The following is an 18,972-nucleotide window of genomic DNA, read 5'->3' on the forward strand; positions in this document are numbered from 1 at the left end:
GAGAGATGTGATACTTGCATCAGGGTGCAGGTCGTAATTTCGAACACCTTCTTTCAGGTCCATAAGTGTCTAATTTTGTTCCTATTTTTTAATTTCTCTTGCGCTAAGCATAACTGGTGTCCGTTCTTTCTTGTGTTTTGTGTTGTTTGTACCGGCCAGGAAAGTGTTTTCGGCCATGTTTTGCCATTTCATTTTTCGTCATCGTCGTCTCTCTCATATATGTGCATAAATACTTATGACTCAAGTGTTGCTACTGTATGATGAAATATACAAACACGATGTTTAAAATGCTACATATTCCCATCCGAAAATATCTTTTTTTTATCCTCTTGCCCTTCAAATAAGAAATATGTGTCCTTCATTGTAAAATCTCCTGGAACTTTAATTCTTCTTTTTTCGAGGTCAATGGAGAAATTATTTCAGCATAGGCAGCTGTCAGTATTCAAACATTAAATTGTAAAAGCCATTAAAGTGTAGCCGAAACGCTCAGAAAGGTTTAATTCGCATAAGGATTTAGGAAATACATTTTGAAAGATTTAGCAAATTTTCCTTCAATAAATTTAATGGAACAGGCAAAAGAAATTACAGGGAACAATAAATATAGGAGAAAACAGATATTACTTTTCCTAATTTGTTTTGCTTTGTTTGATTTCTTTCTTTATTCCTGTATAAATAATAAAACTTTAAGAATGCAACTGAAGATGAGAATAAATTTTTCAATTGAAAACAAATGATGGCAAAAATCCTAGTGCTTCTTGCTGGACGACAAAATAGACCAGCATTATGTTCCGAATTCGGAATAACGAGAGAAAATTTGAAACCTGTGCAGCCAGCGATGCAAAGAGATTGATCTGCGAGAAAGATGACTTAAATGAGGAATCTCGGAGATATTTTAATGATGTGTAAGGTTACCTCTACTGGATAATAATAAGAAATGGTAAAATACGTAAGTAAATTATACAAAAATTGAAGAAATTTAAAATATCTGGCATGCGTAAGAAATAGTAATTGATTCAAAAAATAAATGAATCCAAAGCTTTCAAACTTATACTCGTTTAAATACAGGTTTTGCTGATTCAGAAAGAACGTTACGTGTATATCTTCTAAAATGCTTTTTCCATCCTTTGTTTGTAGTTGTTTTATTTTTCATTTCAGTTTCATTTTTCCTCCTATTTTGCAATTTTCGCCATTGTTTCCCTCTGTTTTAAGCCACCTGTTTATTATTACTATTATTATTATTTCAACTTATGTAAAAATTAAGTAAGGAAAAGTAAGGCACTGAAACTTTGCAAATTATTACGCTCTACGTGAGATTCATGGAGGCCGCTTGTTGCATACAAATAACGCAAAATACTTTAACTTATCTGCTTGGCTTTAGGTCAGAAGAACAAAAGCAACAAATTCGCCTTTTGTAGAAAAACATTCTGTCAGGCAATAAATCTACGGGGAGATTTTTCCCTATGACATTGAGCCAAAAGTGTTATATAGTATCTAAATATGGAAGTGTTGTGCATGTTAAACGTGATAGTCGTTGCATTACTTTCACTTTTTTACTACTGAAATAAAGATATACTGATTATTTTGTAGATTGGAAAACCCTCCTTGTGATCATGAAAAGGAGCAAAAACTGGAAAACGAGAAAGAACTGGAAAAGAAGCGAGAACCCGAAAAGATGCAAAAACTGGAAAAGAATCAAGAACTGGATAAAAAGGAAGAACATGAAAAGAAGGAGAAACTGGAAAAGAAGCAAGAACTGAAAAACAAGAAAAAACTGGAATTGACACAAAAACTAGAAAAGAAGCAAGAGCAGGAAAAGATACAAGAATTAGAAAAGAAGCAAGAACTGAAAAAGAAGCAAGAGCTGAAAAAGAAGCAAAAACTGGAAAAGAAGCAAGAACTGAAAATGAAACAAGAGCAGGAAAAGAAGCAAAAATTGGAAAAGAAGGAAGAACTGAAAAACAAACAAAAACTGGAAAAGCAACAGAAACTAGAAAAGAATCAAGAACTGAAAGAGAAACAAAAGCTGGAAAAGATACAAAAACTAGAAAAGAAGCAAGAGCAGGAAAAGATACAAGAATTAGAAAAGAAGCAAGAACTGAAAAAGAAGCAAGAGCTGAAAAAGAAGCAAAAACTGGAAAAGAAGCAAGAACTGAAAATGAAACAAGAGCAGAAAAAGAAGCAAATATTGGAAAAGAAGGAAGAACTGAAAAACAAACAAAAACTGGAAAAGCAACAGAAACTAGAAAAGAAGCAAGAACTGAAAGAGAAACAAACACTAGAATGGATTCAAAAACTAGAAAAGAAAGAAGAACTGAAAAAGAAGAAAAAACGGGAAGAGATACAAAAACTAGAAAAGAAAGAAGAACTGAAAATGGAGAAACAACTGAAAGAGATACAAAAACTAGTAAACAAAGAAGAACTGAAAAGTCAAAAGAAACTGGAAAAAATGCAAAAACTAAAAAAAAAGAAGAACTGAAAAAGAAGAAGAAACTGGAAAAAATGCAAAAAACAACAAACAAAGAAGAACTGAAAAAGAAGAAGAAACTGGAAAAAATGCAAAAACTGGAAAAGAAGCAAGAGCCGGAAAAGATGCCAGAACAGGAAAATATAGACGAGTCAGAAAAGACGCAATACCTGGAAAAAAAGCAAAAAACAGAAAAGAATCCTCATCTGAAAAACAAGCTGGAACCGGAAAAGAACTGTCAAACCCGAAAAGGAAACCGGATGAACTGCGAAAAGAGTCAGAACTCGATAACAACTGTAGAACGATTGATTTAATGATCAAACGAAGCAAGACCCGGAAAAGAAAAATAGAACAAATAAATCATACACCTGCTTCATTTTACCAAAATTTATTATCAATAACATTTTTATTATGAAGAACTTTATGGTATTCTTAGTATATGGACAGCATTTGATAATATTTTGCTCGGTAAGTGTAACTACTGATATATTATTAGCTAGTAATTAGTCATGCTAACTTTAAGATACCAGTATTATTTTAGCAGCAACTAAGTACACTCTTTCGTAGTTCAGATCTATGTTTTCAGTGCCTTTCATGGCTGCGAGGTCTTCCGGTTTTACCTGGAAAGTCACAGTTTATTGACTTTTTTAACACATAGTCACATGACAATATTTTTCAACAATAAATTTATGTTATGCTACTGGCTTTAAATTGTGCAAATAAATATTGCACGTCATATCTTTCATAATTGAACTCATGAAATTAATTTATACAAATTTCATTTTAAAATTTGTTTGACCCTGAGCTGTCTTATCCAACTGCAGATATTTATAGGACTTTATATCAAGATTCAAAGAAACGCTCAAAAAGGAATATTTATCCGCTTTTAATTATGTGTTAATCAGCTTGAGTTGCATTACCAAGATTGTAATACTAAACAAATTAAAAGCTATTGTAGTATGTGCATTAGCTTTTAATTTGCTTTCACCTTGTTTAAATGTAGTTTGACATACCACAGTTTCCGTTTCTACTCAGGATTTTTCTAGTGTAAAAATTCAAGATTACAAATTAAAATGAGCGAAAAAATAACTTTTAAAATGTGTGTATACATTAAATCAGAATCATAATATAATTAGAGAAAAAAACTGAATAATATATTATAAAGCGAATTTATATCAATTTCGATTTCTTTCAAAATAGAGATTCCTTCGCACCTCACAAATCTCACAGAAACTCTCGGTTTGTGATTCGTGAGCTTTAGTTTTTTATATTTGGAATTTGGCAGCAATATGATTCACTGTTACGATACAAATTCTTGCTCACAAATTGGTTATCTAACTAGAAAATGGTATAACTAAAATAAAATAAATATTATTAGATGGAAATGTTGGTTTGCTTTGCGTTTATCTGAATGGTATCGTATATATAAACCTGTTGGAGACGTTTTTTTCCCACACATCGAATAGAGACACATAGTCACATAATATAAATAATCTGACTACATTACTATAGTGTAAGATGAAGCTCTACCACATTTCTCTATTACTTTAGACTGCGAAAGATTTGCTAAAGCATTACAGGATCATACTCTGAAGGATCTCGCCGTTCTGTTTCATTTTCTTCCCCCTCGAAAACACATTATCTTAATACAATAGATTACTTTTGAAGGAATGTATTATTTGAAAACCTTGTAACTGTAAGAATTATTCTCTGACGTTATTACACAAAAAGCGGTTGAGAGCCTAATCTTTTGCTATGCGCTTTAAGATGTATAAAAGCATTTTGAAATGTAAAGCCTACAAACCGAAACGTAACTTTATCTTATTTCTGTACTATTCATTAGAGTTATATACATTCCCATCAATAGATACTCAATGGCTAAATATTCTGGTTACCCAAATCAGTTCTTTTTTTCCTCTCTTCTTTTTCTTAATTTTAAATAATCCGGAAAGTAAAGCTATAGAAAATTTCACTTCTTCATTAGAAATCTGATTTGGAATTTTGTTTTCCGAGATAAAAATTTTAATTCCTTATCTCTTTTCTCAACACAAAGATCGAAAAACGTAACATCGACATTTTGAAAACATTCGTAAACTAATAGAAAGGAAAAAGCAGAATATAATGGTTCAGGAAGCATGTAAATATCTCTATCACTTAAGTTTCAGCTATGTTTGTTATAGTATATTCAGGCGTATAAGACGCACTTTTAAAACAAAATGTAAGATGGAAATTTATGCGTGCGCGCTGTACGCCAGCTATAAAAATTTTATGTTTGGAAATATGGAAAAAGTGAGCATACGAAAATTAGATTTCTGCGTGTAATTAAATTTTTTTTCTTTAAAAGAAATAACACAGTTTATGTACTTAAAAATTTTCGTTATAAAAATTCTGTTTCATTTTCACCTTCACATCTGATCCATACTTCCATAGATCCAAGTTCCTCATATTCGGCTTAAGTTATATCTTCAAGCACATCATCGGAATCTGTTTCATTTTCGCCGTCACTTTTTTCTGATCAACAGATAAATAATCATCTTCCGTTTCAACTAGACCGTCAGATATACCACATATATTAAATGGGTTTAATTTTATTCCGTGCTTTTATTATTTACTGACACACTATTTATGGACTGGCATGACGTATTTGGTCTCCATTTGTAACCAGTTTTTTCACCTTCACGTTTGCTCGAGTATTCCACTGACGTTAAAAATATTCTATCGATGATATATTGACATATATGTCTAATATCTGAACTAATGGCAATAATCCGCCTGGATAAACTGTCATATCTGTATAACATTATTTCAACAACATATTTGTGTTATCCGTTAGATGGAGGCTGAGCATGTCCCAAAGTATTGGATTTTCTTGATTATCTGAGACAAAAGGAAGCTTTTGCCAAATATTTCTTATCCACAGTTTCATGACATTTTTCTCCGCCGATCATTTCTCTTGAATACGGATGAAAACACTTTCGGGAAACTGCACTTCCGCAAAATCTTTCTTTTAAAGATATCGATGGGATTTTAATTTCGTACAGTCGGCTAAGCACGAGATCAGTACGGTGAGGTGAGATTTCTCGTTGGACTATTGTTTCTATGTTAACCGTTATTTTTCTTTCATATCATTGTTTATTTATCTCCTACCGTATAAAAACTACTGGAATGACATCCATATTTGCAACACGTGATAGTAATTAAATTTTTCCATATTTTTAAAATCTCATCAAAGTTTTATCTCTATATTTGCGAAGCCTTTGAAAAAATTTTGTCTTTTTTTCTCGGAGAACTGAATTATTCCGTGAAGTAAATCGAAAACACAAACTCAGTTTGCTTTAGAGTTTTCACTTCCATTTGCACTCCTTTTTTCTATTTTTAAGTCAAAGAAACGTACGCTGTTTCTTGTTACAATTAATTCATTCTAGCGATGATGGGGATTTTCTACAATGCAGTTTCCAACACTTTCGCCGACGGTAAGCTATTTCATTACTTCTTTATGCAATGCACAGTTATTCTTTGGCGCAATAATCATTGTAAAATTTCATGTTTCCTCCACTCGTGTACGAAGCACTCACGAAAACCAAACTGCATGATTTCCATTTTCTTTCGCAAACTGAATGACTTAACATTTGAAACTTGCATTGTGTTTGTTTCGTTCGGCAAAAGCCATAACTACTGCTGAAGAAAGCACTGGATGAACTACACTTCACTAAAATCAAATGTGATATCGTTAAGTCTTTGATGTTGACATCAGAACCACGGTTTCAAATGACTACAGAAAGAAGAACATGACTCCTAATTCCGCAAATTCACTTTGGTCGAAAGTGCACTCTTATCCAAATTATGTTCCTTGTTTCTCGAAGTCCTAGAATAACATTCTCTTCCACATCCAGAATGAATACAAATCACCTCCTACCTTGCAGAAATATTTTCCCCGATAATCATTTCTCCTGCGCACCACCTTATCGCTTGCCAAACTGCAATGTTTCCGCAATTGACATATTTGCTCGTGTTTCCTAAGGTATGAAATAATCAAGAAGAGCTGTTGCGGGATATGATGTTTTTGGTATTGCCAAACCACCATGTGTATTTTATTGCTTTCTTTATTTACTAAAGACCTGATGCATTGTAATTAAGCGATATAAGAACTTGATTTATATGCGATTACGTTTTCTTATACAAAATGTTCCAACAATGTGCTTATGCGTTGTAATTTCATTTATTCAAAACTCAGTCTAGTTATATTTATAAAATTTTCAATCGCAAACGAATGTTTTAAGAAAACAGTTTAGACGTTTTGGGTCAAGATACGTTTCAAAAAAAGTCTAATCCAAGAGTTATTTATATGAGAAATTTTATGTAAAAACAAATAGCGCACATTTTTACGTTTGAAATTTACTGGCATATTCCATGCCAAATTTAGTAAGAGATTTCAGGTTTTTACCACCTAAAGGAAGGTAAGGATTTCTAGAATAATTTGCAAGGTCAAGGAAGAGTTTTGTCTATTCTTAATTGATATTTTCATTTCCAAAAAAGAACGTTAAGCATTAAATTTTGAAAGAAGTTTTTTTATTTTCCTTTGGCACGATGCGTAATGAGTTTATTTCAAAAAAGCTGAAAATAAAAGTACCAGTTATCTATATTTTACTATTTATATCATAATAAATAACTTACTAATTTAAAATTTAATCACTTTTCTACTGCATATGCCTTTCACCAAATTGTACACGCTCTGTCCACAAAATATTCACTCGCTCTTTATTTGTGCAACCGTGGATATACTTCAATTAATAATCTGTTTTAAATGACGCAACTTTTTGTCTTTTCGAATAATAAACGGTTATTATTGCACAAAGTACGAAATCTGACTAATTATTTTTTCCTCCAATACCTAGACTTCTGTCTAGGTATTTGGTTATAAGAAATAAATCACAAAACAATTGACTGATGTCCATCGAAATCAGACGGAGATACTTATGTTCAAAATTATTTCATAACGAGTGCAAACTTTTTCCTCATAAAATCATGAGTGTCGGAGAAACATATGAAGAGCTAGGCTTCGTAATTTTTACAAAACAAATTATTTTAAATTTAAAAGTACCAAAGCGGAAACATTTACGTTTTTCAAAACACTTTTGTACTTGGAAGTCAATGCCCACCACAAACGACCAAGATCCGGTCTGAAATTTTGCAGACAGTGCACAGTCATCCGTTTCGAGTATCTTTCATTTTGGTTATTTGCGTATGCGATATAACCTTCTCAAATATTCTCATGCTTGTGACTCAGAATTGAATTATCATTTTAACTGATATTTTTATGTGATGTGTAACAATAATTTTGTTTATTTTTCAGGATGAAGATTCAGGCCCCCTTTGCGCATACCGACTGTAATTTGAATAGCCAGTTTACAATAACAAGCTTAATAGTAACCGACCGTCATAGGGATGCGCCCGAGGCTTAAAGGAACGCGAATCTCTATCAAATTTGCAACTTGTGCAAATGTAATTTTGACTTTAAAATTCTTTTATTTTCCCTTTCTCGTGTCAAAAATATTTTTCTCTTTAATATTTAACTTTACTAACGTGAAACTTTCATTTAAATTTTTCTTTTCGCTATTTTTACTTTAAAAAGATTTTAAGTTCTTTCATTTTACAAACGTAATACTGATTTTAAAAACTATAAATATTTCCTTTTGGTTTTTTATTTTAAAAAATTACTTTTAAATGCTCACTTTATTTATTTTACAGAAATATTATATACTCTTATAAGCTAAACATATTTCTTTTTCTTATTTCCATAAATGCCATTTTTTAAAAATATTTTACTCCTTTTTATTAAGGGGTGTTGGAAACCCTATAGCAACAATGTTAAATTGGCCATTTTTGGATTACCTTTTCTGAAAAATCTACTGTTCTTACAGGCTTTAAGGTTTTTACGTAATTAAAGTACATCTATCACCTCGCGCTCTTTCAAGCACGAGGCAGGTTCGTCTATGCACTCGCCATAGTAATAAAATAATCTCTATCTTTGAAATTTTATCCTCTAATTTATTACACATAACGGTACGCAATACACAATAAAACAAATATCACTAGTATAGTATACATTCAATTATATACATAATATAAGGCGTGCAAAACATGTTTTAAGTAATATCATCTATATACATAATATAAGACGCGCAAAACATGTTTTAAGTAATCTCTTTCCACACGGCATGGCTGCCGGTCCAATCGCTAATGTACCAAGTCTCGTATTCACCCCACCACCCTGCCTCGATCGGTTTTTCCGAGGAATCTCGAATTTTTTTAATACGGTGTCTTTAATCATAATATAGTTATTTAAATCCATTTCATCGAGAGTCGCGATCAAATTTTTAACTTTTTTTTTAAACTCTGCAAAATAATTTTCCCTTCTTCAGAAATTTTATAGAGATTAAGAATCACTTCAGCATGATGTAAAAAGAACAGCCATTTCTCAGCTTTCGATGGTGGGTCAATCATAACTCCTTTCATTATTTTCAAATGTTTCAATAATCGTTTCCCTTGCTCTAAGAATCTGAAACCCCATCCTCCTCTGATTGCGATACGCTTCCTTCTTTATCTATTTTCCTACGCTCTATTTCTTTAATTTTTATCTCGCTCTCTCTCTAATTGTGTTTCCCTAAATCCCATCTCTTTTAACCGCTTTTTAGCCGCATCTGCCTCCAACTTACACTTTTCTAGCTGTAGCCCCATTTCCTTTAACTTAATTTAAGTCTGCATGGATTTTATGACTTCGTCTGATTCTTCTGCCACCCTATTTCTCCTTTTAAGACCCTTATTAATCTGTGATATTTCCGTTTTACAGCGTTACACATGCAATACAATAATAACACTTGATTATAGGCAAACGTACATATTTCATTACTACTGAATACTACCATTATTCACTTAGCATACAATATCATTAGGGAACACAATAATGAATAATAGATTCTCATATTAAACTTTTAACATATATTTAACCATATATTGTTAAACACATAAATGCAAAAAGAAATATGCTAATCTTTTAAATTATCCTGAAAATAAAATGTTTTGAATACTGCTGCATTGCGGCGTATCGCATTTACGCATTCCTGTACTGACTGCTGCATTGCGCACGGCAATGCAGCAGCATAAGATTTCAAGAGGTTCAAGAGGCCGTTGCCTAAAAAAAAAGAAAACAATTCGTCGTTTTGACATGAAACTTTAAAAAATATTTTCGTTGTCACAAAAACAAAACTTTTTGAAACATTACGTTATTCAAACTCTTATGTCACTTCCGAGTGTCACGTTATCTAAGATGGCATAGGTTTCGGCTACGTACCCAAGCCTCTGGCATCTCCTGAGGGCGGTTGGTTACTACACCTGTACCAACGATAGTGAACTTCCGGTGATATCTTTCTGTCTGTACCTGAATGAAACTGGCTCTTTTTGACACACATATTAAACGTATTGTTTCAAATGGTTAAACGAATTAATTTTTAATCAACTTATTAACTTCAGTGACTAAAACATTTTGGTAAAACAAGACAACAAACAAGTCCGTTCGACCTTGCTTAGTAATCTGAGTAAACAATCAAATGCTTCAGAATCACTTCTGATATCATATTTCCGAACTATTTTAACATTCATTTAACAATCAATATCTCCTATATCTTGATAAAAATAAGAACCTTAATTTCTCATTTGCATATAAAAAATACTTTCTCGGCGTCTACTGGTTTTAACGCCTGACATTCGAATCATGTTATTACCAGACATAAAAACAATTTTAATTTTCCAAGTTAATATGGTTAATATATAAATTAAGAAGGACTTACCTTTGATTCCGATAGTGAAAATGTCGAACGAAGAGCACAACTTGACGTTGTAAACTTTAATCATGAGCACACTGCACTGGCACGTAACTTGACATGATTACAACACGGTAATTCACGTTACCCTGATTTAACTTTTCACGATTTCACTAGGATGATGAACACTGATGATCACATTTTACCACTTATTGGCTGTGAACGTTTTAGCACATCACGCTTTCAAAATCTGATTCTTTATTCGCACACATTGCCTTAAACGCGCCATTTTCTTTCGTCATAAAAATCTTCTCATACCGTAGATCCATTCGTGAACTATCACCGAATTTCATTTTATAATTTTCAGTAACTTTTTACGATAATATTTATTTATTATTTTCACTATTCAGTGATTTCCTTTTTCACAATCTTATCCTATGGACTGCGCCGATTTGCACCTCGCGCCGTTTCAACTCCGAGGCGGGTTCGTCTATTTCTCATGCACTCGCCATAATAGGAAAATAATCTCCATCAGCTTTGAAATTTTATCCACTAATTTATTACACAATACACAATAAAACAAATACCACTACTATACATTTAGCTTAAGTTACCTCTTTGCACACGGCATGACTGCCGGTCCAACCGCAAAAGTCACAAGTCTCGTATTCTTCCCACCAGCTTGCCTCCACTCTGTTTTCCGGCGTAACTACGTCCCTTCCATTAACCGTCTTTCGCTAAGGGAAGGAACATCACAATACCTAGCTGAATATCCTGAAACGAGCTTTTTTATCATTTTAAATTTTAGAGTATTTTACAGAATATTTTGTTACGCATAGTAAAATTTAGCACTGATTATAATCAAAAGCTCATTTCGGCAAATATTTGGAAACGTAGTAAATAAGGTATAAACATTTCGGATACCTGTGAGCAGTAGTTCTTGAGAACAGGTACTACATCGAATATAAAAAAATCACGTTCGAAAAAGGCGATTTTATGTAAAAATTCTCAATTATCAAAGCATTCAATGACAAATTAAAGCTAGATTTTGTACAGTCCTAATTTTCATAGAGATTAAAGAATGGTGTTTTAAGAAAGCTAAAATTAGAGAGAATTTGAAAATGCAAATATCAGAAATCCTCATTTTATGAAATGTTTTGGCTTTCAACACCTGTATTCTATTAAATTAATATGTTTCACAAACTATAATCAATCAACAAATGAACTGTATTCCTACACTTTTAGTAAATTTCACTTGTCAGCGATGCAAAATAATTGATACAAAATAAGCGAGCCATTCTACATGGCTGTCACAAACACAATTCTATCAATCAATTATCTTGTTGCCACACATAAAGTTCAAACCTAAAGGAAGAAAAGCAAAAGGAATTTACGCTGTTTGCAACAATAAAATGAAGCAAACGATACTCACATAAACAACACCCCTTCAACTATTCTATTCTTTAAAGTCCTTTCTCTTTTTTTTCTATTCTGGTAAAACTTTATATATAAATTTAATTCTTTGTCTTTTAATTTTTAATTTTATACCTCTGGTCGCATTTCTCTTTAACGATTAACATTTTGCATTTGGCTTATTATTATTATATTAAAATTATGCGAAATGAACAAACAGTAAATAATGAGATGCTCAATTAAAAACAAATACAGATTTAATGATAAAACTGAAATTTTTAATGTCATTACAAACAAGATTTCAAGGGGTTCAAGAGGCCGTTGCCTAAAAAAATAAGAAAACAATTCGTCGTTTTGACATGAAACTTAAAAAAATATTTTCGTTGTCACAAAAATGATAATATATATACGATGATGATGATAATATATATATGATGGTTTAACATGAAGATGTGTTTTGGGTAGTTATGCTTAGTTAGATGTCTTAGATGATGATTTAAATTTAGCAGATGAAGTTGATTGGATTTAGAAGGAAATTTATATAGATGATGATTTCAATGAGTTAGATATTTATTTAGATGAAGGTATATTCATTTGATAATGATTATTTAAACAATAAGAGGGTCGTCCGAAAAATTACTTTGCCGTAAACCATAAAAAACAAAGTCTTATTACCTGGAAAAACCTATTGCAAAAGATACAGCTATATTTCTGCTACTTCTCAGCATAAGAAACATCGGAACTATACCAATTGTCATAGCGTCGGTTACCTATTTCCATTAGAGTGTCATAGAAGTATGTCGCCTGGGAAGAAAGGCAGCCCGTCACATTTGTCTGCAACATTTCACCTGTAGGAAAGTGTGCCCAGACAAGAACGTCTTCAGGTGCAATAACAGGTGGAAGTACTTAACAGCAAGATCGGAGCCATAGAATGGATGGTCAGACATCTCCCAGCGAAACGTCTGCAACATATATTTTGTGGAATTCCCGTATGCGTCCGATGTTGTCGTAGGACACCACAACACCAGCAGTGAGCATCCCAAACCATTTGTTCTGAATGGCTCTTCAGATGTTCTATAGTAAAGCGCAATAAAGATCAGCTTTCACCGGAGCACCACTCGCCAATACGTCAATGAGCAGAATGCCTTTACTATCCCAGAATACCGTGGACTTCAATTTCCGTGCATAGACTGAGGATCACAGGATTGGCGTCACAGGGATCCGGCGCGTGGATCCCTGTGACGCCAATCAATCGTGAGTTGCTGTTTTCTGTGGTGAAGTGAGCTACCCACATCTCATCACCTGTAACGATTCTGTTAAATTGCGTTCAATAAACTGATTTATGTATCTGCTGCCTCTAGTTCTTTGTGTTTAAGTTTTGAGTATTCGAAATGGAACTCAAATACAATCAATCATATATATAGATTACATATCAATTCATATATTTGAATTAAATGCATATTTACTTACCGGCCCGAAACTTTCTTAACACGTTGAGCGCGGCGCCGGTCTCTGGGGACCGACAGTGAACTTTCCGTGTGGCCGGCGTCAGTCCCTGGGAACCGGCACTGGAATTTTCGTTTGCCTGGCGCCGTTCCACGGGACCGACAGTATAAGTTAATAAACATAGTGTCAATGAAATGTGATCAAATTTCGCTTTAATGAAATGTATTGAAACATTCTAAACAATAATACGGCTTAGCTTTAAGGTTTAACTCGCTGCCGGCTGAATGGAAAGGTCAGCAAATTCGGCGCCGAACTCAGCGTGTTAATTGGAAAGCCACCGCTCAGCCTTAAAACGCAGAGCAGTTTGATTTAAATAACCCTTGATAACACTATTCTATAACGTTCTTTGTACGTTAAAGTACATATAGCACAAGAGTGTGCAAGGAAACTAATAATTAACAAATTTATTTAATATTTTTCGTATAATGAGGATAATTTCAAACTGTAAACATAATTCTAAAAATCCATGACATCAACGAATTGAGACCTGTTTCGATGTCAGATATCTATGAGATATATCTCGTAATCAAATCTGAAATTTTTTGAAATTTAACAACTAATTTTTCGAGGTATTTGACAGTCCAATCTGTATAAGTTTCATTTATTTGTTTAAATGTTTGTAAAGTGTTATCACAGATTTTTATAAAAAAGTGTGTGAGAGATAAATGATAAAATTGATGGATAGAAATGAAGGGAATATTATGCATTTGTTCAGAAACATAAACGTAGTATTTGTGAGGTTTCTCGCACAGCCAAGTTATAATTGTTTTGTTAAATTCTTTTTTTCATATTTAATTCTTTTAAATTCATTTCTCAAAGTTTGTCATAATTTATGTGACTCAACTAGGTACGGAAAATTGATTCGGAATGTAAAAGAAATATATGTATTCTGTAATATTATTTTTGTAAAGTTTACTTTTTTTTAATTAACAAGGTCTGTAATCAATGTTTGCACTTATTTAATGCACGGAGTTCCAAGCAATTTCACTCATCATCCTACAAGCTGCAATAAACACAAAAACACAACTCTGAAAATGAAACACTCTAACAAGGATTGTAAAGCCAAAGGCATATAATTAGTCTCCTCTGTATGCTCAGATCATTCAATATGATTTCTCTCACAGCTTATAGATTTTCAGATGAGTTACTCACGTTCGTTTTTAATGGTAATCAAAATATGTAAAACTGCAATTAAAAAGATTAAAATTTCGACAAATTGACTAAATGAAAAATATATTCGCTGGTCGCTTAAAATTGCTTCAACGGTACCTAGTTCCAAATTGCAAGACGGGTATTCCACACACGGATAATCGAGAATTAGTATAACATTCTACAGCAAAATAATGCAAATTCCTGGTTTTTTTCATATAATGCATTCATGCTGTCAGATTTGTTATGTCTAATCTTATAATATTATTGTAAAATTACTGCCGGTAGAAATCATTCCTTGAAAATGAAGGCCCCTTGCCACCTTCAAATGGATATTTCAAACGTGGTCAAAGGAGAAATATTAAAATTTTCAAAAATTCGTGTTTACGGTTTTTTAATACCTAGATTTACCACTGCTAACTAATATTATGATATAATAATATATTAATAATTACTCAAACGAAATTTATGTGGCTTCGTGTCAACCACTTGGTATTTTTAACGCTGTGTTTGAGCAAAAACAGAATATTGTTTATTTAAGCTATAATAAACATCCTACATTAACATTTAGTTATTGTACATTGTTTTTTATCAGCACTTACGAGCTGAAGTTTCGTCTTATTAAACTATCCATATTGGTGTTTTTCATGCTCCTATATTGTTTTTGTATATAAATAATGGAAATTACAATTGGGATGATCAGTTCCATAAAACTCTCAGTATTCTGCAATCCTAACCACATGACCAATGGTGCCCCAAACATACAAGAAACAAACAAATATTTACTAGTAGGAATGATTTTCGAAACGTTTGCTTGAACAAAACTCAAAACAAAATAAAACAAAAGGGTCGAATCAAAATGTTAATGTTTCATAAAAATGTGCAGGATAAAGTTAGATGTAAAGCCAGTTTTCGTTTCCCTGGCAGACGTACTAGGAAGTTTCATAAATGAAAGTTTTCTCTTTTGGTGGGATAGTGGCTGTGACCTATACATCGAGCATTCATTGGTGGACAGTACGTGTAAAATTAGAGATAGATAGAGATAAGTAATTAATAGAGTATTTGACATATATAAACTCATCATTCAGATCTTCGAAAGTGTTCAAATAGTAAAAACACGATACCGTATGCTTTCACCACTTCACTTATGATGTATACTATGCCCATATGAGGTACTTCTCCCTGTTAGAGTTAACTAAATCTTAGCTATTGAAATATAGCATTTTCAAATTCTTTCCATTTGAATTTAACATGAATAATTTTACTCTGATCTCTCTCTTTCTTTTCTGTTTGTTTCTTACTTCTAGCCATCTATATCCAGTTCTATATCTTCTACTTGTGCCTCTGATATTTAATGTAACGGCATTTTGCTTTAGAGTAAATAGATTTAAAATAATTAAAAATTACATTCCTATTTTCAAAAAACTTTTATTAATATTTCAAGGTAAACATTTTGATATTCGTCAAATGGAACTCGAACCTAAAATTTAATTTTTATTAAATCTTTATTCTATTTCCAGCACTATGCATAAAAATGCCCTTTCTTGTTAAAATAACGAAACTGATTTCAGATTTACTAGTAATGAATCAAATTGCAAATTGCTTAGATGACATTTTTCAGCTCTCAGAATACATTCCATTTAACTATGCAGTAAATCGAATGATTGTTTGCAGTTAACAATATGTAAAAAGCTGTTTGGGCCAGGTCGAGAAACAGGTGGTTTACATCTGGAGGAAACGAATGTTTGACAATGCCTATATACTATATATAAACTAATAATTAGAAACTTCCGCGTAATGCCCTTATGAAATAATTCACTGTATATTAAAAAAATACGAGAAACAGACGCATATTTTTTCGAATGAAAAAAATCGAAAAATTATGTGCTTACTAAAATCAAAAATCTCAGGCGAACAACAAATAAGGCCTTGTAAGGCCTTATGTGTTGTTCCTTATAAGTTATGTGAATTTCCTTATAAGGCCTATTAAATTATACACACTTTTTGCTGCTGATCATTTAAACTTATTTCTTCGAAATCCTCTTTCAAACTTGAATACCCGATTCCTAAAAGAAAGTTGCTGATTTTGAAATTACGTATACTGCACAATTTTGGTCGTGCGTTTATGAATTTTTTCTAATTTTATTTCTTTATTAGCGGAAGTACCCGATGTCAATTAAGTTAGATTGAAAGCAATGTATCTAACAACAGAGAGAACGATACCGTTGTAATCCTTCTCTAACGATGTAAAAAATACGATTCATAGTTATACATTTTTCAGTCTGGTGCGATATGCAACACCACATAAAAAATTTCGATAGAAAAATATAATTCTCTCTCATTGTATCAGAAGCAATGTCACTAAGCTTTTAGTCATTTTCGTCTTTCTAATCAAATGGCCATAATAGCTCAAGTTCCATCCAATATTTCACCTATATTCAACTTTAGTCGATTCAATGTCGCAAAATATTTATCATAATTGATCAGAAATCAATAACGCAAACAAACAAACAAACACACAAACAGACATTCTTCTTTATATATATAGGTTATGTAAAATTTACAAATTTTTTTATTAACAGAATGTACGATTTGCAAGCGAGCAGTAGCAACACTTTTCGAAATAAAACAATTCTATCTCCAACGCCCGAGACTGTTACCACTAGGAAAAATGAGTGCGAAAATTAGAACTTTCAGAATTTTTAATTAGTATTTTGGCTCATGAAAGTAGTTAAGATGAGAATAGTCGAAATGGCTTCCCTCGAATTTTCGGTGTCGGGAATAACGTATTTAATGTTTGGGAAAGCTATTTTTATTTCATCTTTTGTCTATTTTCGTATTTTAACAAACTCTAGGATTTGAAAGAGAGCAATGGTAACAACTTTCGAAATAAAGCAGATTTTCGTCTCCAGCTTGCGAGACTGTTGCCACTCGAAAAATGAGAAAGAAAATTATCGTTTTTCCGAGTTTTTAATTTATAGCTCTGATTTTAGCTATTTTTTTTTTTTTTTTTTTTTTTTTTTTTGAGAAAAGTGACGTCGACCTATTCCGGGAACGATAAAAGAATTGTAGAAAGTTTGGTGGTGATAGCTATAGTAGTGACCTAGTTATGAGAGGACAAACACACAAACTTTCTTCTTTATATACTATATAGATAACAAGTATCAAACTTTCCCAAATGTAAGTATACGAACCGCGAGACTGTATTAAAATTTGGATTTACTTATTTGTCAAAAAATAATTTTTTTTAAAATTTGACATCGCCAAAACATGAATATTTTCGTGATTTAAAAACATTTCAATAACTGGAAGTATATTACTACAAGCAACGATTGCAAAAATAAAGGTCGTGTAGGGACTTTTAAGCCGGATAAAGGATGTTGGCGTACATATACGGTTGGTACAGCTAACCTGCAATATAAAGAGAGAAGCAAGCCTACTCTTTAGAAAATTTCAATATTCTTCGGCTAAACGTTTTTGAGTTATGCGAGATACATACACACATATATTATATCTACATACATACAGAGAACACGAAAAAATCCCTTTTGAATGCATTATAAAATATATTATGAAAAGGAAGGTGTCTTTATTCTGTCCGTATGAGATGTCGCACAAAAATCATCCGAATGGATTCAGATATGGACAAAATGGATATTTCCACTGAAATGTGATATTTAAAAATTTTCGTAATTATAATACTTCCTTTATATTGTAAAATACAGTAATAAAATATTACCTAAATGGGAAATCTTAAAAAGATGAGAATTAGTACCAGAATTCCACAGCTATACTTTTAAGAAGTGGTCGTAAAAAAAAGTGGTTCGCTGAGAACTTCGTTCTAAAAGTTCAAGCAATAACTAAAACATTTTCGAATAAATTGTGTGTGAAAACTGTATGTACCGTCGTTCAAAAGTAGTGGACTGTAAATTCACTTGATGTTCCCTCAGTGTAGAACCCAAGAAACCTCAGAGTCATAATGTTGACCGAAACTACTTTATTGGCTTTCAAACATTAAGTTGGCTGAGGAACGGCGAAGAACACTTTGAAATCTCCGACTTCAGTAGCGGCTCACCAAGTAAACTCAGGAGAACCTCGTCTTAGTTGAAACTCACCGCAACTTAAAAGCTCTAAACCCGAGCTTTACGATCCTAACAAATTTGTGTCTGCGCCTCTCCTCGGTACAAAGAGAGAAATAGAATTTGCGTAACATAGAACTAAAATATTTAATCCTTTGCGGCGCACTGTACGTTAAAGTCGGAATTTCAGCAAGAAACGTTGTATTCAATCTATTTAGTCCTAAATAAGTATACAGGTAAAATATTGTAAAAATTGCACTTACCGTTTTAATTCTGTGGGTGTTCCATGAGGTGGAACACTGCGCCGCCAGAGCTTTTAAAAGTGCGACTAAGCGAGCATTGCAGTGAAGCACGAAAATGAGTAGAAGCGTTTGCATAAGAATGAAAAAACTCTGTATTATGGCTGTATACATGGTTCCCTGGATATACACAATATTCTTGAATATATACGAATAAATGAGATACATATCTATATACACAAGTCCTATATACAAAAATGTTTATAAATTTTCCTATTTCTTAGCTTCGTGAAATTGTTCAA

The sequence above is a fragment of the Stegodyphus dumicola genome, chromosome 5 (assembly GCF_044657685.1).
Source record: "Stegodyphus dumicola isolate Sdum_Otavi_A_Nest chromosome 5, ASM4465768v1".
Lineage (NCBI taxonomy): Eukaryota > Metazoa > Arthropoda > Arachnida > Araneae > Eresidae > Stegodyphus > Stegodyphus dumicola.